The sequence below is a fragment of the Somniosus microcephalus genome, chromosome 9 (genome assembly GCF_052327205.1).
Source record: "Somniosus microcephalus isolate GS21.2 chromosome 9, FLI_Smic_1.0, whole genome shotgun sequence".
NCBI classification, from domain to species: Eukaryota; Metazoa; Chordata; class Chondrichthyes; order Squaliformes; family Somniosidae; genus Somniosus; species Somniosus microcephalus.
The window spans coordinates 152254687-152278530 of record NC_140995.1 but is presented as its reverse complement, the minus strand read 5'-3'; the positions used below and the strand labels follow the sequence as shown (position 1 = coordinate 152278530).

Genomic DNA, 23844 nt, shown 5'->3' with positions numbered 1-23844 from the left:
TTGTTCAGAAGTTTTGGGCTGGCATGGTTACAGTTGCTATGGTTTAGATCGCTTGCAGAAGCAAAAATCAAAAGCATTACATGGTTCGTATCATTCCTAGCTAACACAGTAAAGAACTGAAAATAGACTTCAGAATTTATGTACCAGATTTTAATTGGGGTTTATAATAATGTGACAAAGTGTTATATATTATAATTATATAAGTAGTTAGAGACTCCTACTTCCATCCATATAAGAATAGAATTTATGAATTGGGGCTCTCGCCGCTGAGCTTCTTGTGCCGAGAGTGACTATCAGGAGTCGGGCAAGGAGGTCAGCATTGCCGCAGAATCTCCCAAAATCCCATAGAACTTGCTGACCTCAGAGCTTGAATTCCCAATATGCACTTCCAGCACAGGAGTGTTAAACCACAAAATGCCTCACTGAGATGCACAATGTAAGCAATTAATGGCAGCATTAACTCTTTAAGTGCTTTCAAAAACGAAAAGCCTGTTTCCCCAAATCAATGCTCAGAACCAGGCTTTCACTTTTTAAAGCTACAGATTTGAGGTAGAGAAAGTGGACCTAGCAAAATCCATGAATTGAGGAACGTGTAAAAGGTGATAAGAGAGAACAGAGTACAATCCATGAGTTGATGAACATGCAAATCATGACAAGGATATAGGCATAAATATAGGCAATATGTGGAGGAAGATTGTGGATGTGGCGATGTGGGGCAAATAGAATTGTGCAAAGGACAATCTATAAGGTTATGGTTGCCCATTTCAAGGCTCGCTTGAAAATTAAGTTGGGTGAGCCTGGGGAGCGATTTCAGCAGGAGATTTAAAAAAAAAACATTTTTGTCCCTGTTCACACTGAAAATTAGGGCAGTAGCAAGATGAACATAAATCCCCAGTATCATAACCAGTTAAAGATTTATTATTGGCCCGCAGGCATCTGTAAGGAATACCTATTATATTCACATGTGATCACATGCTGAGTTGTCATTGGCCTGCAGGCATCTGTAAGGACTGCTATTGTTTAGAAGACCCAGGGGTCCTGACTCCATCTTGTCCACACGGTGCTGTACTGTTGTGAGTCAGATCAGACCTGATGCTTCATTAAAAGAGTTTAAACTGTAATACTCCGTTGTCCTGCAATTTATTATTTTTGTACAAAGTGTGCAAAACAAGACATGGGGGTCAATTTTCTGGCAGATGTCGGGTGGCTTTTCATGCAGCCGGGGGCCGAAAATCAGCGAAAAAGTGGGTCGGGACCCCCCCACCCCCCGCCTGATTCCCCGCCCCGTCCGACATTCGGACCGCCGTTTCTGTGCGACCCGCTTCAGTCCCGGCCGCCGCTGGCGGGACTGGTCGTCAGCACACTAATGACCAATAATTACCTTGTTGAAGTAGATTTTCCGGGGCCGTTGCGACTTTGGGGCTTTCCCCACATCAAACACGCCTGCGGGGAACCCCGCTGATGAGACCTGGCGTGAAGCTTGCCAGCTTGCTTGCTGTCAGCTGCAGGTCAATCGGAGAAGCTGCGATTTAAAGGGACAGCACTTGTATGGTGAAGGACCTTGTTGTTGCAGGTTTGGGGCTACTTCTTCAAGGCTTAGGCACAGCTGTGGAAGGTTGGCGCCTCATCCACTTCTCCAATGCGATCTCCTGGGAAGCCCCTCTCGCCACCCTCACTCAGTGCTTCCTCAGCAGAGGCATCTACGAGAAGCATGGGACGCCTTTTTTCCCTTCTTGCCATTAGAGGATCTCCAGCAGCAGAGGCGGCAGCCGCAGAACCAGGAACAGCAGGATCAGCAACAGGAGCACCAGGCTGCTGCTCACTCACCTGAAGCTGTAATGATCAATAACATGTCATTCTATAGTGGACACTAGGTGGAGCCGTAGAGCTGTGTAGAGCTGTATATAGCTGTATGTATATAAGACTACACTACCCAGCTGTATAGATATTAAGACTACATTACCCATGAGGCACTAGGCTACCCACAAGGCAACAGTCAAGATGGCAGCCTGCACACAGGAGCACACATGCTGCATCTCTACAGATACTGTACCTAGAGAACGTGTACTGAATAAATGACTAGCTAGAAGCTAGCTGTGTTCATAATAAGAATGTTTAGTTTTTAATGAACATAAGATGGTACCAGGGTGGTGAAGATCTGCTGAAAATTGTGAAAAGCGACATGGAGAATTTGAAGCCACCAGAGCATTTGAATCTCACAGAAAAAATCGACTACAATTGGCAGACTTTTAAACAACAATTCGAACTCTACATTGCAGCCATCGGATTCGGTACGAAGCCAGACGCAAGGAAGATAATGTTGCTGCTTACGGTTGCAGGCCCACAGGCGATAGAGGTATTTAATACATTTGTATTTAATCCAGAGGAGAACAGAGGAAAATTAGAAGATGTGCTAAAAAAATTTGATGCACATTGCTCTCCCAAAAAGAATGAGACGTATGAAAGATACATCTTCCGTTCTCGGACACAGCAACAAAATGAGACTTTTGTTAGCTTTATAACTGATCTGAAACTGAAAGCACAGACATGTAATTTCTCTGAGCTGAAATCATCCATGATTCGTGACCAGATTGTGTTTGGTATTCATGATAAAAAAGTCAGGGAATGTCTGTTGAGAGAAACCGAACTAAATTTGGAAAATGCGGTGAAAATATGCCAAGCCAGCGAGCTAGCTCGAAAGCACGTGAAGACTTTCAGTGAAATCAATAATGATGCGATTGTAATGAGTGATAATGCTGCTGTCAGTGCTGTGTCCTACAAGGGGAAGAAACGTGGGCAGAACAGAAATGAAAAGCAATCGGAGGATGACATTTTAAATTGTAAACGCTGTGGTTACAAACATCGGTTAAGACAATGCCCAGCGTTTGGAAAAATGTGCACAAAGTGTAATGGAAAGAATCACTTTGCCAAACAATGCTTTTCAAAAGTAAAAACTAAGAAAGGGCAACGAGTTAATGTAATTGAGGACACTGATTTAAGTGAGACATTTTTTGTAGGAATGGTGTCATGTGACAATATCAAAAAGGATACAGAAAATGTGCAGCCCTCAGAAATGGACAATGCTGAACATAAAGTTAATGCAGTAAAAGAGGACAAATGGATGATCCCACTGCAGGTAAATGGAGCATTAGTTACCTTGAAACTAGACACTGGGGCAAAAGCAAACTTAATCAGTATGAGTGACATTAACAATATGAAAGAAAAGCCTAAAATACAGAAAAAGTCAGTACTGCTGAAGGACTATAATGGACAGAAAATAGATAGCTTAGGTGTATGCAGACTTAAAGTGACAGTCAAAGACAAAGTGCATCATCTCATGTTTTCTGTTGTGGCTGAAAGACTTGATTCACTGCTGGGTGACAAAGCTTGTGAGGACTTAGAACTGGTCAAGAGAGTCTACCGTATAAACTGTGCCATAAGCAGACCAGATGACTCGGTGGATTCTGTAGTGAATAATTTCCAGGATGTGTTCAAAGGATTTGGAGTTCTACCATTCACTTACATGATCCAGCTAAAGGAGGATGCTCAGCCAGTGGAACATGCTCCACGAAGAGTTCCAGCACCCCTGCGTGACCGGCTCAAGAATGAACTGGACAGAATGACCACACTAGGAGCCATCAGGAAAGTCGAAGAGCCAACAGACTGGGTTAACTCCATGGTATGTGTAAAGAAAAAGAACAATGATCTAAGAATATGCATGGATCCAAAGGACTTAAATGCAAACATAAAACGTGAACACTACCAGATTCCCAAGCGAGAAGAAATCACCAGTGAAATGTCAGGTGCCAGATACTTTACAAAGCTCGATGCCTCACAAGGATTTTGGCAACTAAAACTGGATGAAGAGAGCACCAAATACTGTACCTTCAACACACCATTTGGCAGGTATTGTTTCCTCAGAATGCCTTTCGGGATAATATCTGCATCTGAAATCTTTCATAGAGCGACGGAACACATAATTGAAGGTCTGGAAGGAGTTCGGGTCTATGTTAATGACATCATCATCTGGGGCTCCACACTGAAAGAACACAATGAGAGACTGACTAAAGTGCTACAGAGCATACGCCAGAATGGACTGAAGCTCAACAAAGCCAAGTGTCCGTTTGGCGTCCAGGAAGTCACTTTCCTAGGAGATAATCTATCTGGTAAAGGAATAGAGCCAGATATGGAAAAAGTAAATGCCATACTCAAAATGCCCCGACCCACTGACAAAAAAGGAGTGCTACGCATCATGGGGATGATAAACTTCATTGGAAAGTTCATTCCTAACTTGTCAGCCAAGACAGCCTGTCTGCGAGACCTGCTACATAAAACAAATGAGTTCGCATGGACAGAAAGACATGAACAAGAGTGGATAAACCTCAAAACAGTGCTGACAACCACACCTGTACTCACCTTCTTTGACCCAACAAAAAGAATCAAAGTGTCAACAGATGCATCAAAAGATGGCCTAGGTGCGGTCTTGCTACAAGCAGAGGGTGAAGATTGGAAGCCTGTTGCCTATGCCTCCAGGTCTATGACTGATACTGAGTGTCGATACGCCCAGATTGAAAAGGAATGTCTAGGCTTGGTAGTTGTACTAGAAAAGTTTCATGGCTACATATATGGACTTCCCACCTTCACAGTTGAGACAGACCACAGCCCTCTGGTTGCCATCATAAAAAAGAACCTGAATGAGATGTCTCCAAGGATTCAACGACTCATGATGAAGCTGCAAAGATATGACTTTGAACTGATCTACCCACCAGGCAAATACATAGTGTTAGCAGATGCACTATCCCGAGCACCTACAATGAGTCATGTGAGCTCTACTGAAGAAGATGTGGATGTTCATGTGAGTATGGTCACTGCTGCGCTGCCCGTGTCAGACACAAAATCAAAGCAAATAGCAGAAGAAACAGTAAAAGATACAGTATTACAAACAGTAATAGAGAACATTCATCATGGTTGGCCAAAAGGTTCCTGTCCAAAATATTTTCACATAAGGTCAGAATTGAGTGTCGCAAGTGGACTATTACTAAAGCAGAACAGAATAGTCATTCCACAGGCTTTATGTCAAGACATGCTCAAAAGGATTCATGAGGGACACCTCGGAATTGAAAAATGCAAAAGGAGGGCAAGAGACACTGTTTATTGGCCTGGCATAAATAAGGACATTGAGAACATGATAGGCAAATGTGAGACATGTAAGAAACACCAAAACAAACAAGCAAAGGAACCAATGATAGTAGCTGACATACCAACAGCACCATGGCAAAAGGTTGGTATGGACCTTTTTCATTTAAATGGTAAAGACTATCTAATAGTGATTGACTACTATTCTAACTATCCTGAGATGGCGCTGCTCTCAAGCACCACAGCAAGCAGTGTCATAATGCATGTGAAATCTATCTTCGCCAGCCATGGAATTCCCAGGATTGCCGTTAGCGACAATGGTCCGTGTTTCAACTGTAAGGAGTGGCAACAGTTTGCAGCACATTATGACTTTCAGCACATCACATCCAGTCCTATGTATGCTCAGTCAAATGGTAAGGCAGAGAAAGGTGTTCAAGTTCTCAAGCAGCTACTGAAGAAAGCGACAGAAAGCAAGTCTGATCCTTATCTCGCCCTGCTGAGCTACCGAGCCTCACCTTTAGACTGTGGTTCTTCACCTGCTGAACTACTAATGGGTCACAAGTTGAGCACCACGCTACCTTGCTGTGCAAAAGAACAGCAAAGAAAGGAACTGAGACAGAGACTTCAACTGTTAAAGCTGAAACAGAAATCATACTATGACAAGTCATCCAAAACTCTAAAACCATTGACAAGGGATGATGTTGTCAGGATTGAGGATCCAGATGCATGGAACAGGAAAGCTACAGTTCTTGAGGAAGTAGGACCAAGGTCATACACTGTTAGAACTGAGGAAGGACAGAATCTCAGGAGGAACCGCCGTTCCCTCCTAAAAACACAAGAGACTATTCAAGACCAGAATGATGACAATGCCGCAACTGCATCTTGTCATTCACCACCAGAACAATCTCATGAAGGCACATCAGACTTACCCGTGTTGAGAAGATCCACACGTGAAGTAAAAAAGCCTGATAGACTTAATCTTTGAGTACAATGTAAAGCTTTGAAAATGTGTTGACTGTTTTGAAAATGTTTATGTTTATAGAGCACTAACAAAAGTGTTACTGATATTATCTTTATTGTTTTCTTGAAAGTTGATTGATATTGATTTTGTTAAACCTCAAAGAAAGGGGGATGTAATGATCAATAACATGTCATTCTATAGTGGACACTAGGTGGAGCCGTAGAGCTTTGTAGAGCTGTATATAGCTGTATGTATATAAGACTACACTACCCAGCTGTGTAGATATTAAGACTACATTACCCATGAGGCACTAGGCTACCCACAAGGCAACAGTCAAGATGGCAGCCTGCACACAGGAGCACACATGCTGCATCTCTACAGATACTGTACCTAGAGAACGTGTACTGAATAAATGACTAGCTAGAAGCTAGCTGTGTTCATAATAAGAATGTCTAGTTATTAATGAACATAAGAGAAGCTGCACAGGCCAGAAGGGGCCAGTGCTTGGAAGTGGCTTGAGAGCACCTTGCTGCGCTTTAGGGGGCCATGGGAACCCATTTCTGCACTGGCAGTCCTACTCAGAAGGACTTCCATGAAGATCTGGTTTCTCTGTTCAACAGATGGCCAACGCTCCTCAAGAGATGTCATTCTCTTATGAGCACTCACCATGTTTTCCGTACCCTGGCGAGTTATCTCCTCCATGGAGGTTGCCAGCCTTTCCATGGTGATGCGTTCATGCGCCTCATTGAGACTCCACAAAGGCTCTGCTCATGGTTGCTATGGACTCCTCCATTCGCTCCACACTCGCAGCGACCCTGGAGACAAAACCTGCCAGAGACTCCTGCATCTGTGCATGGAGATCCATCACCTCTTCTCTTGCGGATGGACCCAGAGGCAGAGGGTCGACATGCAGCGCAGCTGAGCTGAGCTGGCAGAGTCCTGCGCCCTCCGACAAGGACTCTCCACTGCTGTCCCTGTCTCCAGAATCTGCTGAGGCTCACTTGTGAGCTGTGAAACACCAGGTGACAACACTACTCTATGTCCCGAAGATCCCCCCGAGATGTGAGTGTCTGCGCTGGTGCTGGCTGCACCCTCAGAGGTTGGAGCTTCCTCTGAGGAGTCTGGCTGCACAGCCTCTTCCTCCTCCACAGTGAGGACGGGGGCTCTGGATGGTATTGTGGGGGAGTAAAGGAAGGAGTTAGAGATGTAATGCCAAGGTTCTTCTGGTGACTCCCAGCGAGTTGGCATCTGCTGACACATGCATCCATGCAGCATTGGTCTCAGTGGGAGGCCTCTTCCTCCCTGACCTAGGGAAGAGGACCTCCCTGTGGGCCCTAACCCCATCCAATAATGCCTGCAGTGAAGCCTCGTCGAATTTGAAGGCAGCTCAGGGTCTGGCACTGGCCACAGTTGCTGCAGGCTCCTCTGCCATCCTGTATGGTTCATTTGGAAGCCTTCAGAGGATGCAGTGCTTGCTATGGACCTTGAAAGCTCCACGGATGATGACATCATACTGTGGGGATTTCTGACTCGAATTGGACAATTAGCAAGGTTTCCCACATGCTGGGAATTAATTGGCCAATTGAGGGAAAATTGCGTGGAGCTGGCTGACACTTTTTTATGTGTGTTAGAAACCCCACATTCGGGGAAACCCGACCATTTCCCACACAAGCCAAAAATCGGGGCCATGGTGTCAGAACAGGGATTTGAAATGGACATCGTTGGAGCTCCCTTACCCCGAATGAATTGGGAATATTTGAACTTACCTCGAGACTGAAGCAAGTTCAAGCAACACGTGGAGTTGATGTTTTTGAGTCCACTGAAAAGCAAAGGGGGGGGACGAAAGATGCAACTACCTACTCCTGTGGATCGAAGAAATAGGGAGAGACATTTTTAACACATGGGGGAGAAATTCGGTATAGCCCCGTTTGGGGCGTTAGAATTGGCGCGGCGCAAAATTTAGCGCCAGGCGCAATTGATCACCACCTCGAGCGATATTGGGTTGCAGCACCCCTGAAGGTGATTGCAGTGCTAAATCAGGCGCTGCACAGCAGTCTTAAGGCGCTAACCCGGTGCAGTGAGGTGCTACCTCACAGTGCTGGCGAAGCTCATGTGATTTCAGTCAGCAATGGAACACAGACACACTGGCACCATCCAATTCTTAAAGGGGAGTTCTGACGAATGGTCATCGACCTGAAACGTTAAAACTGTTTCTCTCTTCACAGATGCTGCATGACCTGCTGAGCTTCTCCTGCATTTTCTGATTTTTTCTTAAAGGGGAGGGTTGAGCTTGCCTTGCTCTCCATTCACATCCTGCTCATTGCAGCCTGAAATCTCGGCCTGAATCTCAGCCTGGAGAGACCTGTACATTTAATCTGGTGTAAAGAACAATGGAGAGAACCAGGGAAAGATCTCAGAGTGCAGACCCCACAGTCTCTTCTAATTCGATACAAGGAAGGGCAAATCAAAACCAACCTGCAAAACTCCTTCACACAGCGTGGAGTCTCTCCAGAAGTCTGTCTCACTCTCCAACAATGTGTGGTGCAAAAATGTCACCTTCAAAAAAGGCAGGAGGTGTTCCCCTTTAAATAGTGCTCCCCTAGTCCCTTTCAGACAGCATAACGGTCCCCTCAACCTGTCCTTGTTAGCGGCAGGCGGAACGGAGGGGGGCGCCACTGAATTTCCGGTCCGGGGCGCCAAAAAGGCGTTGCACACTGAAATGATGTCATGATCTGCCTGCGCCCGTGAGCAGGCGCTAAGATTTAGCGCCGGTGCTAAATGTCCACTCAATATGGGAAGAGGCGTAGGGTTCACTGCGCCCGGGCGCTAGTGGGTTAGCGCCTCACTTCTCGGCCTCTTTAGGCACTAATCGCTGGCGCAACCAACCGAATTTCACCCCCATGGTCTCTCACCACGGATGAAGCAAAGGTACTGAAAAGTTATTTTGACCGTTTTGAAGCATATGTGATGCCCAAGACAAATACGATATTCGCTAGGTACAAGTTTCAGGAGAAAGTACAAGGAGCTAGTGAGTCGTTTGAACAGTTCGTGACTGAGTTAAAACTGCTGGTAAAAGACTGTGGGGGAGAAATTGGGTATGTAGCGCCACCTGTTAGCGCCTAAAGAGGGCAGTCAGTGGCTGTAGCGCCACTGGCCGTGCCTCCCGCGATATTCAGCGGGGGCGCTAATGGTGGCGTTAGCCTGTTGCGCTGCGCCGCCACCGATGACATCATTGGTGTGCGCAGTGCCCCATTAGCGCCCCGATCGCGATATTTGGTAGCGAACGCCGCTGTAGTGCCATTCGCTAACCGCGCCCGGTTCACGGGGCCTTGCTGTGCCGGCAGTGGCGTAAGTTAAGGTGGAGGTGCGGGGCGGCCGCTTTTTTCGGCGGCCGCCTGCCAGCACCTCCGTCCCCGGCCTCCTGATCACCCCCCCGCCCCCCCCCCGTGGCATTGCCGGCTGTTTCCTGAGAGCCCGGCACTTCTCTTCGGTGCCGGGCTCTTTTGCCGGCACTCGCGATCGGGGATCGTGCTGTTGCAGGCCCCTCCCCGTTAACAATGGGAGGAAGGCCTGCAGTACCGCAGTGCGCTGCGATATTCAGTTTCAGCGCCCTAAGAGGGACGCGGAGCACCTCGAGCCTCGCCCCGTCTCCCTCTAGGGGCGCTGAAACTGAATTTCTGGCGATCGGTATTACTCCGAACGCTGCGCAAAGATCAGCGCCCAGGCGAACTTGGCGCCACTTTGGCGCCTCAACCCAATTTCTAGGTCTGTGTATATGCAGATAAAGATGAGATGGTCAGAGACCGCATCGTGTTTGGAATACATTCAGCTAAAGTGAGAGAGAAACTTTTGAATGTTGGGTCCGGGCTAAAGCTGGACAAAGCTATAGACATAGCTAGATCGCACGAGATAGCCCAAGCACAGTTGAAAACCATAACCGGCGCCACGAACAGCTCGAGTGAACAGACAGTGCACGCAGTTAAATATACACACCAAAGAACACTGCCCAGAGAGCATGTTTCAGAACAGAAAGAACAGCAAGAGTTCTAAAAATAGGCGACACAGACATAAAATGCTTCAAAAACTGTGGATATTGTGGAAACAACTGGCATGGAGAAAAGGAGTACTGCCCTGACAAAGGAAGGCAATGTACTAAATGTGGTAAACGGAACCACTTTGCTAAAGTTTGTGTAATACCCACTGGGAATGTTATGTACGCTAAGTATGGTTATCAATCTTTAACTTAGACACTGTATTATCATTGTTATAAATCCCTGGGTTAAACTTGCCCATGTGAAGGTACGGCAAGAACTTTTAAGGACACAATGTGACTAAGAGCAGACTTTCCATAATTCTGCACCAGTATCAACTGTTGCAGACAGTGAGGCTGCGCAGTCTCCAGGCAGAAACCCCAGGAGGAAGGGGTGGAGTCGGGTTTTTCGAGCGGGAAACGGGAGCGACTGGAAGAAAAGAGGGCAGGAGCTCTGAAAAGAGGGCTCAGGAGGCAAATGGCTGCCGCATCCCGTCCCGGGCTTCCAAACTCGGCCGCCGCCCTTCGTATTAGTAGCTCTGCATCCAGAACTCAAAGTGGGATTCTGTGATCGTGAAGAGAATTCAACGAAGGGGTTCGGAGTCGTAAGTCTTGCAGACATTATACATACCATGAGCTCCAACTTAAGCGCACCAACGAAAGAGTGCACTCAAATTTGGGCACAGGGACAGATTCTCCTTTGAATCCATATAAATGGAGAATGTATGTTTATTATGTCTAGATTCATTCTAATGTATGCAAATGTCTAATTTAGGTCATTGACCCGTAATCTTCTTATACTGTCTGACATTAAAACTATAAAGTAAGATAATTAGAATTAAGCCATTGTAGTAGTGATCTCCTTACTGGACTATAGAATACTGTCTACAACAGAGACCACATCTCACATATATCTAGAGAATCGTGAAGGGGTTACATTTGCAAGACTGTTTTCGGAAGAGCAGTACACACAGTGAGTGACAGCCAAATGCCAGATAGAGAGCCAAATGCAGAGGAACTGTTTATTGATTCTGTGTCACAGAAAAAACAGATTTCAGAGACTGAGCAAGCTTTTGCCGATATTGAGATAGGAAAACAGGGCAAAGAGCTTAAGTTTAAACTAGACACTGGATCTCAGGTTAATGTAATTCCTCTGAGTGAGTATCACAGCTTGAAGGATGAGTGTGAGCTACAGCCCACCTCACGCAGACTGACCGGCTATGGGGGTGAGCAGCTCATTGTAAAAGGCACATACGTGATGAAATGCAAGTACAAAGAAAGCGACATGAAGTTGAACTTTTACATTGTAGACAAGCACCTCCAGTGCTAGGTCTAAAGGCATGTTTAGACATGGACCTCGTCAAGCTAGTGCTATCATTGACAGCACCAGTTGAGAAGCAGACAGTCATGGAGGAGTTTGCTGACGTTTTCAAAGGAATCGGACTATTCCCAGGTGAATGCACTATTCACCTTGACCCAGCAGCAACCCCTGTGGTTTGCCCACCGAGAAGGATACCCCTTGCTCTACATAGTCGCCTGAAGGAGGAGCTGCAGAGCATGGAGAATACAGAAATCATCGTCCGGGAAACAGAACCGACAGAGTGGGTCAACGCGTTAGTAGTGGTTGAGAAACCACGTACAGGCAAGCTCAGAGTCTGTCTCGACCCCAGAGATTTGAACAAGGCTATCAAATGCCCTCACTACCCTCTACCAACGCTAGATGACATCACGCCCAAGCTAGTGGGAGCACGTTACTTCAGTGTAATGGATGCACGATCAGGATACTGGAATATCAAGCTCACGGAAGAGTCATCTAAGCTAACAACGTTCAACACACCATTTGGACGCTACCGATTTCTGCATTTACCAATTGGTCTTATCTCAGCTCAGGGTGAATTCCAGCGGAAGATCGACGAAACCTATGAAGGCCTCGACGGAGTAGTCGCAATCGTAGACGGCATCCTCATCTATGGCAGGAATAGAGAGGAACATGACAGGAACCTCCGTGCGATGCTACAAAGATCACGGGAGAAAGGTATCCGGCTCAACCCCGAGAAAAGTATAATCGGATCTACCGAGATCAGTTATTTCGGGCATCGCCTCTCAACTGATGGCATTAAGCCGGATCCAGAGAAAATCTTCGTCATCAAGAAGATGGAGCCGCCGAAGAACCGCGCAGAGCTAGAGACAGTACTAGGCATGGTTAACTACTTAGCCAAGTTTGCCCCGAGCCTCTCCGAAATCAATGCACCCATGCGTCAATTGCTCAAACAATCCAATGAGCTCCTGTGGGACAAACAACATGACACTACATTTCAGAAAATGAAAGACCGAATCACCAGAGAACCAGGACCAGTTCTTGCCTACTTCGACCCCAACAAAGAGCTCAGACTACAAGTGGACGCGTCAAAGTACGGACTAGGTGCAGTATTACTGCAAGAAGGAAAGCCCATCGGCTATGCTTCCAGATCTCTCACAGACAGTGAAATCAACTATGCTCAAATCGAGAAAGAGCTATATGCAATTCTGTTTGGATGTAAGCATTTCCACCAGTACGTCTATGGCCGACAAATCATTGTGGAATCCGACCACAAGCCCCTCGAGTCAATCATGAAGAAACCACTAGCCGCAGCCCCACCAAGGCTACAGAGAATGATCCATCAGCTACAGAAGTACGACTTCACAATCATTCACCGTCCAGGCAAAGACATTCCTGTCGCAGACACGCTCTCCAGAAAGTCTCTTAGCTACCAGGACAGCAGCCTTAGTGAAGGCATGGATGTGCAGGTGCACATGGTGTACAACAGCTTACCTGTGAGTGACTCAAAACTGAAGGAGATCTGAGCAGGAACAGAGAAAGATGCACAACTCACACTGCTGAGCAAAGTCATATATGAAGGATGGCCTGAGGAAAGGAGGAAATGCCCTCAGAGCATATCTGAATTCTGGAACCTCAGAGACGAAATGTCACAAATCAACAGAATCGTCTTCAAAGGGGAGAAAATCATCATTCCTACCAGTCTCAGAGAAGAGATGTTGACAAAAATTCATGCTGGACATATGGGCATGGAAAAATGCAAACAAAGAGCATGTGACATTATGTTTTGGCCCGGAATGTGCAAACACATTGAGGACATTGTCAGAAAATGTTCCATTTGTCTAGAACGCCGCCCATCAAATGTCAAAGAGCCGATGATACCTCACCGTATCCCAGACAGGCCCTGGCAGGTCGTCAGCTGCAAGCAAGTGCATGCAAAACGTGTACAGAGACAGCAACACCAAAAGAGATACTATGACATGTCAGCTAGACTACTGCCGCCGCTGCACAATGGAGAATCCGTCAGAATCCAGGAGCATGACTACTGGAAGCCAGCAGTCATCATCCAGCCAGCTGACACTGAGTGATCATATCACGTCCGCACCCCAGAAGGACAGGTGTACCGCCACAATCGCAGGCACCTCCTGAACACCAAGGAACAACACCATCATTCCGACGAGAGGTCAAGCCTAGAGTTATCCTTGACTTGTGAACTGTCAAAGGATGTAGGCGGATCGCTGCCCCCAAAAAAAACTGTACATCGTTATTGAAATGTTGAGATGTTTTCAGTGCTAGTTAAATGTTGAGTTTACCTATATGTTGATGCTACTGAGAACATTATGTAGAAGAAAGGTTCAAAAGTAATGCATAACATTTTTCTTTTAAAAGAAAGGGGATGTAACATTTGCATATTGATTTATCATTGGCCCGCAGGCATCTGTAAGGAATACCTATTATATTCACATGTGATCACATGCTGAGTTGTCATTGGCCTGCAGGCATCTGTAAGGGCTGCTATTGTTTAGAAGACCCAGGGGTCCTGACTCCATCTTGTCCACACGGTGCTGTACTGTTGTGAGTCAGATCAGACCTGATGCTTCATTAAAAGAGTTTAAACTGTAATACTCCGTTGTCCTGTAATTTATTATTTTTGTACAAAGTGTGCAAAACAAGACAGCAGTCCTCAGCCTCCTTATGTGGCACTTTCCTAAAATATCAGAAAAGCATGAATTAAGGCTGGTGGAATAGGCAGCTTTAATTTTACATTCATATATGTCGGTAAGATTCATATATTGAAATTATCTTTAAATTCGTTCATATTTCATAGTCTACTGGGTTCATCTGGTACTGGTTGGGCTGCCAAACTGGTTGCTGTCACCAAAACCAAGTGTTATTTTTATAGCACTCCATCAACAAGCACACCCATATAGCTATGAGTCGTAAAGAAAAGGCTGTAAATTTGCATAGGGCCCATCATGCTGAGTGATAAGTCAACATTTTAGGTTCTGACAAAGATTCTCTACTCACATTGTTAACCTGTCTTTTCACTTTTCAAACGCTGACAGACCTGCTGTGTATTTACAGCAGTTTCTGTCTTGTCCCACATTTTGAGTATTTGCAGGATTTTTTTTAATCTCCCTTGTCTGTGAATGATGCTTAGCAACTTTGGCAGCCAACTACAACAGAAAGGTTTTCCTGTTTGCTGTGCACCCGACAGCTGCCGAAATGAAATCTGCAGCATTTATAGGGAAGCAGCCTGGACTCCTGAAGAAAGGGCATAATTGATAAAACAAAACAGATCGGCCTCCTTACACCTTCAAATTATGTCTCTTCTTACTGACTCCACAAATTCCTGCAGTGGAAGTGCTGGAAGGCATCACCGATTGCGACCCCAGCATAATTGCCAGGATGGCTTCTCGAGGAATTTTCATCCCTTTATCTTTACCAAACAGTGAAATATCCCCACATGTTTGCATGTTGAGTGGTCCAGATCATGATTACATTTGTAATGGCTGAAATGTACCTGGAATCATAGACCACAAAATTCTTGGGTTGGGGGAGGGTGTAAGTCAGCAATGATGCCTTTGTGAAGCCAGGAATTTGTGACAGGGCTGAATTACTTACACTGGGGCTCACTGTAGAAGCGCCCCGCTGTTAATTCCATTCAGTTTCAAGGTGGGCAGAATCTCTTCTGCGCCCTCTCCATAGCTTTAATATCTTTCCTGAAGTAAAGCAGCCAAAGCTGGACACAATAGGCAATACTTTCCTGGCTCTGCATCCAGATGCACTGGATCACTGGGTGCAGCAAATAGCAGAAAGAAATAGAAGAAAAGTCATTACAGGATTGCACGCTGACCTGTCCAATTTTCTCATATTCGCTGCACCCCAGATGGTCCAGTGCGAAAGAAAATATCCCTTTAAAATCTAACTGTGGCCTAACCCATGATTTATATAGGTTTAGCATTACTTCTTTGCTTTTGAAAATTTCAGTATGAGAGCTTGATCTCAGTAACATTTAACAATTGAATTAAAACAAGCTGCTGCTGCTACCTCGAAGATTGGAATTGTTTGAATTGTTCTTGTGTTGCAAGGTCTTTGCAGATTCTTGAGGTACAGTACACACTTTAGTATTACTCAAAGCACAACAAACTGTAACAATTCTGCTTCTTAGATATTATTATTTTGCACACTGCTTGACAAACTGCTATAAACTTAGTTGAAAGAAAGTATTCTGTTGAATATTTTAAGATTTTCACTCAGAATGCTAAAATATGAGGTTACGTTGTTGAACCTGAATTTATTCTTGTGAGGGGTGACATGAATCAGTCATTCATGAAAGAAAGACTTATGAAATAATACTGAGCGGCCTACGGGTGGCGCTGTCCAGGGAGAGTATAAATACTCGGGCACGGGCCCAGCTTGCGCAGGACACTCTTAACAGGAACTAGTGAAGGATACAACTAGACCTCCATGTTGTAAAACAGTTGATTAAAGCTTTGTTTAACGCTTAGACCAAGTGCCTAGTAGTTTTCTTACGTCAAGGGGCATAGTTACATCTTTAAAATGTAGAAAGCTGTGGATGATGTAGATATTAAAAGGTTACTTAACCTAAATGGTGATTACGGCAGAGAGGATGGAAATATAAAATTAGCAAGTTTCAAGTGAGACAATGTACAAAATATTATTTTGCCATCATGTAATCGGTATGTTCAATAGACCTCCATGATCCTGTTCAGATCATTTATGAGATACAGCTGGTTTTGGATAAATGACATTTACGAAAATACAAACAATGACAGACAGGAAAAGACCCACTGGTCCATCCAACCAGTCCCACACAACTTGTGCATCACAATATATACACTCCCCACACCACCTGAAAGCCATGTAATCTCCTGCGCGAGGCGAAAAAACAGATAAAAAGCTAGACCAATTAGGGAAAACATTTTGGAAAATTCCTCTCTGACCCCTTTAGACTATCAAAACTAGACCAGGAGGCCACTTTGTCCAGGATTAATGTTATACGGTACCTACCTCTTGTACGAGATGATCTTCTCCCCAACCAGAAACAGGACCAGCTCTTATTCTATTATTGCTTCCATTTTAATTTCCTTAAAGGACTTTCTAGATGGTAGCCCACCAATCACTTTATTTTACCATCACTCTTCCAAATATACCACCACCCTTTCTTTGATGGATAACATTTTAATATTTTGAGCAAAAAGTATACATAGTGCATGGGGAAAGATTTTTGTCCTTTGATATTTACATCAAGATAAAGTTGACTTCTTGAATATTGCTACTAATTCAGGCCAGTGGGATATTCCATGTTGGTGTTTTTGTTTCAATTTTCAGGAAGCCAGGACACTTTAAAAATGTGAGCATAATGAACACTATTGACATCCTTGAGCACACTTCTACATACCCTCCCAAGGTCTTTGACCAGCCATTGGAGACACTTTCATATATCATTTGTGGTTTTGCTACTTGGGGGCTTTAGATTGTGAAATAAATCTAGTGGAATGTAACTCTCACAATGGATGACCCAGAAGTGTTCAAACCAGGGTATCATGGGAGCAAAGGGAACACAATATGCACCTTGGATTCAGTCACCAAGAGAACTAAATGGTTTGGAAACAGAACAAATATGAAAGAAAATTCCCCTTCCTGAGAATGATTGTTGATGTTTCTCCCTTGTTGCTAGGCAAGAAAATGTGTCAACAGGAAATATGTGCGTGTTTATGGTTTTCACAGCTGTTGGTGAGTCATATGCTGTGGCGTCACCTGATGATAAGTATATATTACTTAAATATATAAAATCAATATTTTCCGCACGAGGAAAGATGTAATTCCTCATCACACATGCACATACTATATTTTTCTTCATGAGGGACATTATGCTAAAGGTGAAATGCACTGAAAAATACTATTATAATTAATGGAATCTTGAATGATATCTTTCTATAATTTTTATATATTTGAAGACATAAAATGCACAGAGCGTCAAGCTTTCCAAAATGCAATATATTTGGAAATTAAGGGAGTTGTCAGAGAATTAAGACAATAGATGAGATTGATTTTGATTGCCTCATTACTTGAGGCAGTGATCTACAGCTGGACAACATCAATATGCAGAACATGGAAACAAGATTGGGAAAAAGGAAATGACTCAGGCATTTGCCATTTAGCTTAATATCCCTGAAAACACCAGAACTGAGTCAGGCTAAACATAGAAAGATCAAAGGAGGGAAAGGCTATCTGTCCATTTATCCACCTTTGTGCTGTTCAAACAGTTATGTGTTCCTTTTCAAGGTCTCTGTACAATTTTTCTTGAAGATTCCTAAACTTCTTGGGATAGGTTTTCAACTTGCCAATCAACCACTCATTATAGAAACCATCTGATTTAATTTCCATTATAATCGATGGAAATTAAGATGAGGTGGTTTCTATAACAGTGACCGATCCGTCACATCTGTTTTACCTCTTGGCAACAAGTTGAAAATCTACCGCTTTGCCTCTACAACCTCCCTTGGTAAGCTCTTCTAATAGCTAACTACCCTGTTGTAGCCAGAGAACCATCTGCAACGGCTTCTCTTCCCACTCCTGCATTGTTACCTCTGGTGCCCCCCAAGGATCTATCCTTGGCCCCCTCCTATTTCTCATCTACATGCTGCCCCTTGGCGACATCATCCGAAAACACAGCGTCAGTTTCCACATGTACGCTGATGACACCCAGCTCTACCTCACCACCACTTCTCTTGACCCCTCCACGGTCTCTAAATTGTCAGATTGCTTGTCTGACATCCAGTTCTGGATGAGCAGAAATTTTCTCCAATTAAATATTGGGAAGACCGAAGCCATTGTTTTTGGTCCCTGCCACAAACTCCATTCCCGAACCACTGATTCCATCCCTCTCCCTAACATCTATCTAACTGCTCACAACCTTGGTGTCATATTTGACCCTGAAATCAGCTTCTGACCACATATCCACGGCATAACTAAGACGGCCTATTTCCAGCTCCATAACATCGCCCGTCTCTGCCCTTGCCTCAGCTCATCCACTGCTGAAACCCTCATCCATGCCTTTGTAACCTCTAGACTTGACTATTCCAATGCACTCCTGGCTGGCCTCCCACGTTCCACCCTACGTAAACTTGAGGTCATCCAAAACTCGGCAGCCCATGTCCTAACACGCACCAAGTCGCATTCACCCATCACCCCTGTGCTCGCTGACCTACATTGGCTCCCGGTTAAGCAACGCCTCGATTTCAAAATTCTTATCCTTGTTTTCAAATCCCTCCATAGCCTCACCCCTCCCTATCTCTGTAATCTTCTTCAGCCCCACAACCCCCCCCCCCGAAACATCTGCGCTCCTCTAATTCTACCCTCTTGAGCACCCCTGATTATAATCGCTCAACCATTGGTGGCCGTGCCTTCTGTTGCCTAGGCCCTAAGCTCTGGAATTCCCTGCCTAAACCTCTCTACCTCTCTTTCCTCCTTTAAGACACTCCTTAAAACCTACCTGTTTGACCAAGCTTTCGGTCACCTGACCTAATTTCTCCTTACGTGGCTCAGTGTCAAATTGTTTGTCTTACAACACTCCTGTGAAGCTCCTTGGGACTTTTACCATGTTAAAGGCACTATGTAAATACAAGTTGTTGTTGTCAGTAAAATAATGTTCCGGTTCAGTGCTGGAGGTTCCCTGGTGGCGACATCCTGCCACTTAACTCTGCAGTGTTACCCTCGCTGATATTCAGGCCCTCTCTTTCCAGAAATCTTCATCGGTCAGCAAGGAAAGTTGGCGATGCAGCAGATCCAGCACCTGCTCCATCACAAACTTATTATTGGATCCAAAACAGTGGTGTTGCTGATTTCCAGAACAGGATGTTTCTGACTGTTTGAGGACCTCAGCCTACCTGAACACTTTCCAGTGTAGTTATACCATCCCTTTACATACCATGGGGATATTTTTGACTTTTGGTAACAGTGTAAAAAGAGCGATATTGATTCAGCTGCCCGTTATACACCTCTTCTGAGATGACTTCAATGGAAATGAAAACGGGGAGAGATGTGTAACGGGCGGCTGAATCAATTTTGCCCATTTCACACTATCACCAAAAGTCAAAATTACTCCCGCGCCCCCCCGCCCCACCCCTCCGCCACCCCCATGAATTTTAACAGGAGGGTTTGACACCTTGGCTGATTTACAACTTTAATATGTATTTGACTGAATGACACCAAGCAATGGGAATGTTTGCAACCTGGTTGGCAATATTTCTTCTCACTAAGAATGTTGGGATATTTCTGGGAGATGTGGTAAGACATTATATGAATGCAAGTTTTTTATGTATGGAAGAAAGCCACTGCGGATAGATTAGGGAAGGGAAAAAACTAACCTGACATCAATATTTTTTATTTGGTTTCTGGAACTTTGGCAAGTACAGGGAGCCACTCTCCTTTTCTAACATTTTGTAAACACACATGAGCTAGATTTGCCACATATAGTGAAACATGCTGTTTGCTCCAAATCACAGTCGGAACTTAATACCCACTGGTCCTGTAAATGTAGTGCTTTAATGTAAAACTATTAGTGTTGGTGGAGTAGAAAAAGAATATTACTTGGTTATTAACTGCATCAACTGAACAAACATTAACATCTGCAAAATAACCTCATTCTCAAATGGCTCATACTAGGTCAAGCTGATTGATGAGTATATTGAAACTGCACGCCAGACAGAACTGTAATAAGATTATGTAACCCCATGAACAGATATGCTCTGTGAATTTCCAAGTGCGCAGTCCAAGGCTTTTATTGCACCAGAAGGAATGACTGCACTAGTATTTACTTTGGAATTATATTTTTCAACCAAGGTTTAAAACAACTATTTGTTACTTTTTCCTACTGACGGAAAGTAAATATTTTCTAAAATTTGTACTACTAGTGCAACAGTTATGAACTTAATACTTTGTGAGTTAACTTACTTTTGAGTTTGAAATATTCCAGCATCCTCTGATAATGTCATCTTGAGCACCAGCTGACAGTCACACTTATCAGCTTCACTTGTGATAGGACAGTACTACTCAACCAGCTAGATAAGTGAGGTGTCCTTTTAAAAACTGACCCTCTCATCTACACATGGGAAGAAAGGGATAATGAGTCAAAATGCTCAATGCTCATGAATGTATTGCAAGATTGAATCAAATGGCCCAGATGATCTCACAATAGCAACTTGCATTAGCATCTTCAACAAAACACCCCAAGGCACTGACTGAAGGACATTTAAAAAAAAAGTAACAGATGCCAAGCCATGGTGGGAAGTAACAGACGCCAAGCCATGGTGGGAGAGTTAGAAGAGGAGAACTGTAGGGTTGCCGGTGCTGCACCAATTCTCAGCCTGAAAACAGGCCCATATGAATTTCTACCCCAGAGTTAAGCATGTCCAATTAATATTACAGCTAGAAATCATAGAGTCATAGAGTCATAGAGTTTTACAGCACAGAAAGAGGCCCTTCGGCCCATCGTGTCTGCGCCGCCCATCCATCCCTGTCCAGTCTAATCCCATTTTCCAGCATTTGGTCCATAGCCTTGTATGCAATGGCATTTCAAGTGCTCATCCAAATGCTTCTTGAATGTTGTGAGGGTTCCTGCCTCCACCACCCTTTCGGGCATTGAGTTCCACATTCCAACCACCCTCTGGGTGAAAAAGTTCCTCCTCGAATCCCCTCTAAATCTCCTGCCCCTTACCCTGAATCTATGCCCCCTTGTTATTGACCCCCCCACTAAGGGGAAAAGTTCCTCTTTATCTACCCTATCTATGCCCCTCATTATTTTGTACACCTCAATCAGGTCCCCCCTCAGCCTTCTCTGCTCCAAGGAAAACAACTCCAGCCTGTCCAGCCTCTCTTCATAGCTGAGGCGCTCCATCCCAGGTAACATCCTGGTGAATCTTCTCTGCACCCTCTCCAAAGCAATCACATCCTTCCTATAGTGAGGCGACCAGAACTGCACACAGTACTCCAGCTGTGGCCTCACCAGCATTTTGTACAGCTCCATCATAACCTCCCTGCTCTTATATTCTATGCCTCGGCTAATGAAGGCAAGTATCCCATATGCCTTTTTAACCACCTTATCTACCTGCTCCGCTGCCTTCAGGGATCTATGTACATGTACACCAAGGTCCCTCTGACCCTCTGTACTTCCTAGGGTCCTACCACTCATTGTGTATTCCCTTGCCTTATTTGTCCGTCCAAAATGCATCACCTCGCACTTTTCAGGGTTAAATTCCATTTGCCACTTTTCCGCCCATCTGACCAACCCGTTTATATCGTCCTGTAGCCGGAGGCTTTCCTCCTCGCAATTTACCACCCCACCAATTTTCGTGTCATCTGCGAACTTACTGATCATACCTTTCACATTTTCATCCAAATCATTTATGTAGATCACAAACAATAAGGGACCCAGCACCGATCCCTGAGGTACCCCACTGGACACAGGCTTCCAGTCACAAAAGCAACCTTCGACCATCACCCTCTGCCTCCTGCCACTCAGCCAGTTTAGGATCCAACGCGCCAAGGCACCCTGGATCCCATGGGCTCTTACCTTCTTGACCAGTCTCCTATGCGGGACTTTGTCAAAAGCTTTACTGAAGTCCATGTACACCACATCCACAGCATTTCCCTCATCCACCCCACTAGTCACCCCCTCGAAAAATTCGATCAGATTTGTTAGACATGATTTACCCTTGACAAAGCCATGCTGACTATCCCCGATTAATCCTTGCCTCTCCAAGTGGAGATTAATTTTGTCCCTCAGAATTTTTTCCAATAATTTCCCCACCACAGATGTTAGACTCACTGGCCTGTAATTCCCTGGTTTATCCCTGCTACCCTTCTTGAATAATGGTACTACGTTAGCTGTTCTCCAGTCCTCTGGTACATCCCCTGTGGCCAGAGAGGTTCTGAAAATTAGTGTCAGAGCCCCTGCAATCTCCTCCCTTGCCTCCCACAGCAGCCTGGGATACATCTCGTCCGGGCCTGGGGATTTATCCACTTTTTGGCCCGCTAAAACCGCTAGCACCTCCTCCCTCTCGATGCTAATATGTTCAAGTATGTCACAGTCCCCTTGCCCGATTTCTATGTCTGCATCGTCTTTCTCCATAGTGAACACAGATGCAAAAAATTCATTTAAAACCCCGCCTACATCCTCTGGCTCTACACACAGATTGCCACTTTGGTCCCTAATGGGCCCTACCCTTTCCCTGGTTATCCTCTTGCCCTTAATATACTTATAAAACATCTTAGGATTTTCCTTTATTTTGCTCGCCAGTGTTATTTCATGGCCCCTCCTCGCCCTCCTAATTTCTTTTTTAAGTATGCCCCTGCACTTTTTATACTCCTCTAGGGCTTCTTCTGTCTTTAGTCTTTTGTAACTGCCAAAAGCCCCCCTTTTATTTCTAATGCATTTTTGTATATCCCTTGTCATCCAAGGTTCCCTTTGCTTGTTGGTCCCACCCTTGACCTTTACAGGAACATGTTGGCGTTGTACTCTCTCTATTTCCCTTCTGAAAGTCTCCCACTGTTTTGATGTGGATTTTCCTATAAGCAGCTGCTCCCAGTCCACTTTGGCCAGATCCTGCCTTATCATATTAAAATCGGCCTTCCCCCAATTTAGAACCCTTATTTCCGGGCCGTCTTTGTCTTTTTCCATGACCACCTTAAATCTCACCGAATTATGGTCACTGTCGCCAAAATGCTCTCCTACTGACACTTCCACCACTTGCCCGGCTACATTCCCCAGAATTAGGTCCAGTACCGCCCCCTCTCTTGTAGAACTTTCTACATGTTGGCTCAAAAAGCTCTCCTGGATGCACTTTAAGAATTCTGCACCCTCTAAGCCTTTCACACTCTGACTGTCCCAATTTATATTGGGGAAGTTGAAATCCCCCACTATTATTACCCTATTATTTTCGCACTTCTCGGAGATTTGCCTACATATCTGTTCCTCTATCTCCCCCTGACTGTTTGGGGGCCTATAGTACACTCCCAGCAAAGTGCTTGCCCCCTTTTTGTTTTTAAGTTCTACCCATATGGCCTCATTAGAGGAACCCGCTAATATATCATCCCTCCTTACAGCAGTAATTGACTCCTTAATTAATATTGCAACACCCCCTCCCCTTTTACACCCCCCTCTGTCTCGCCTGAAGATTCTATACCCCGGAATATTGAGCTGCCAGTCCTGACCCTCCCTCAACCATGTCTCCGTGATAGCAACAATATCGTACTCCCATGTGTTCAACAACAACTTCAGTTCATCCACCTTATTTGCAAGACTCCTTGCATTAAAATAAATGCCTTCCAGCCCTGCCATATTCTCTTTTGCCTTCACATATTTGCTCTGCC

At 44.8% G+C, this 23844-nt stretch overlaps 1 protein-coding gene across 1 annotated transcript in view; it reads left to right on the top strand.

Moving 5' to 3' along the window:
* LOC147112781 (uncharacterized) overlaps positions 1-23844 on the top strand; it is a 445258-nt gene that overhangs the window by 3040 nt on the left and 418374 nt on the right. The gene's annotated exons all lie outside the window — the stretch shown is intronic.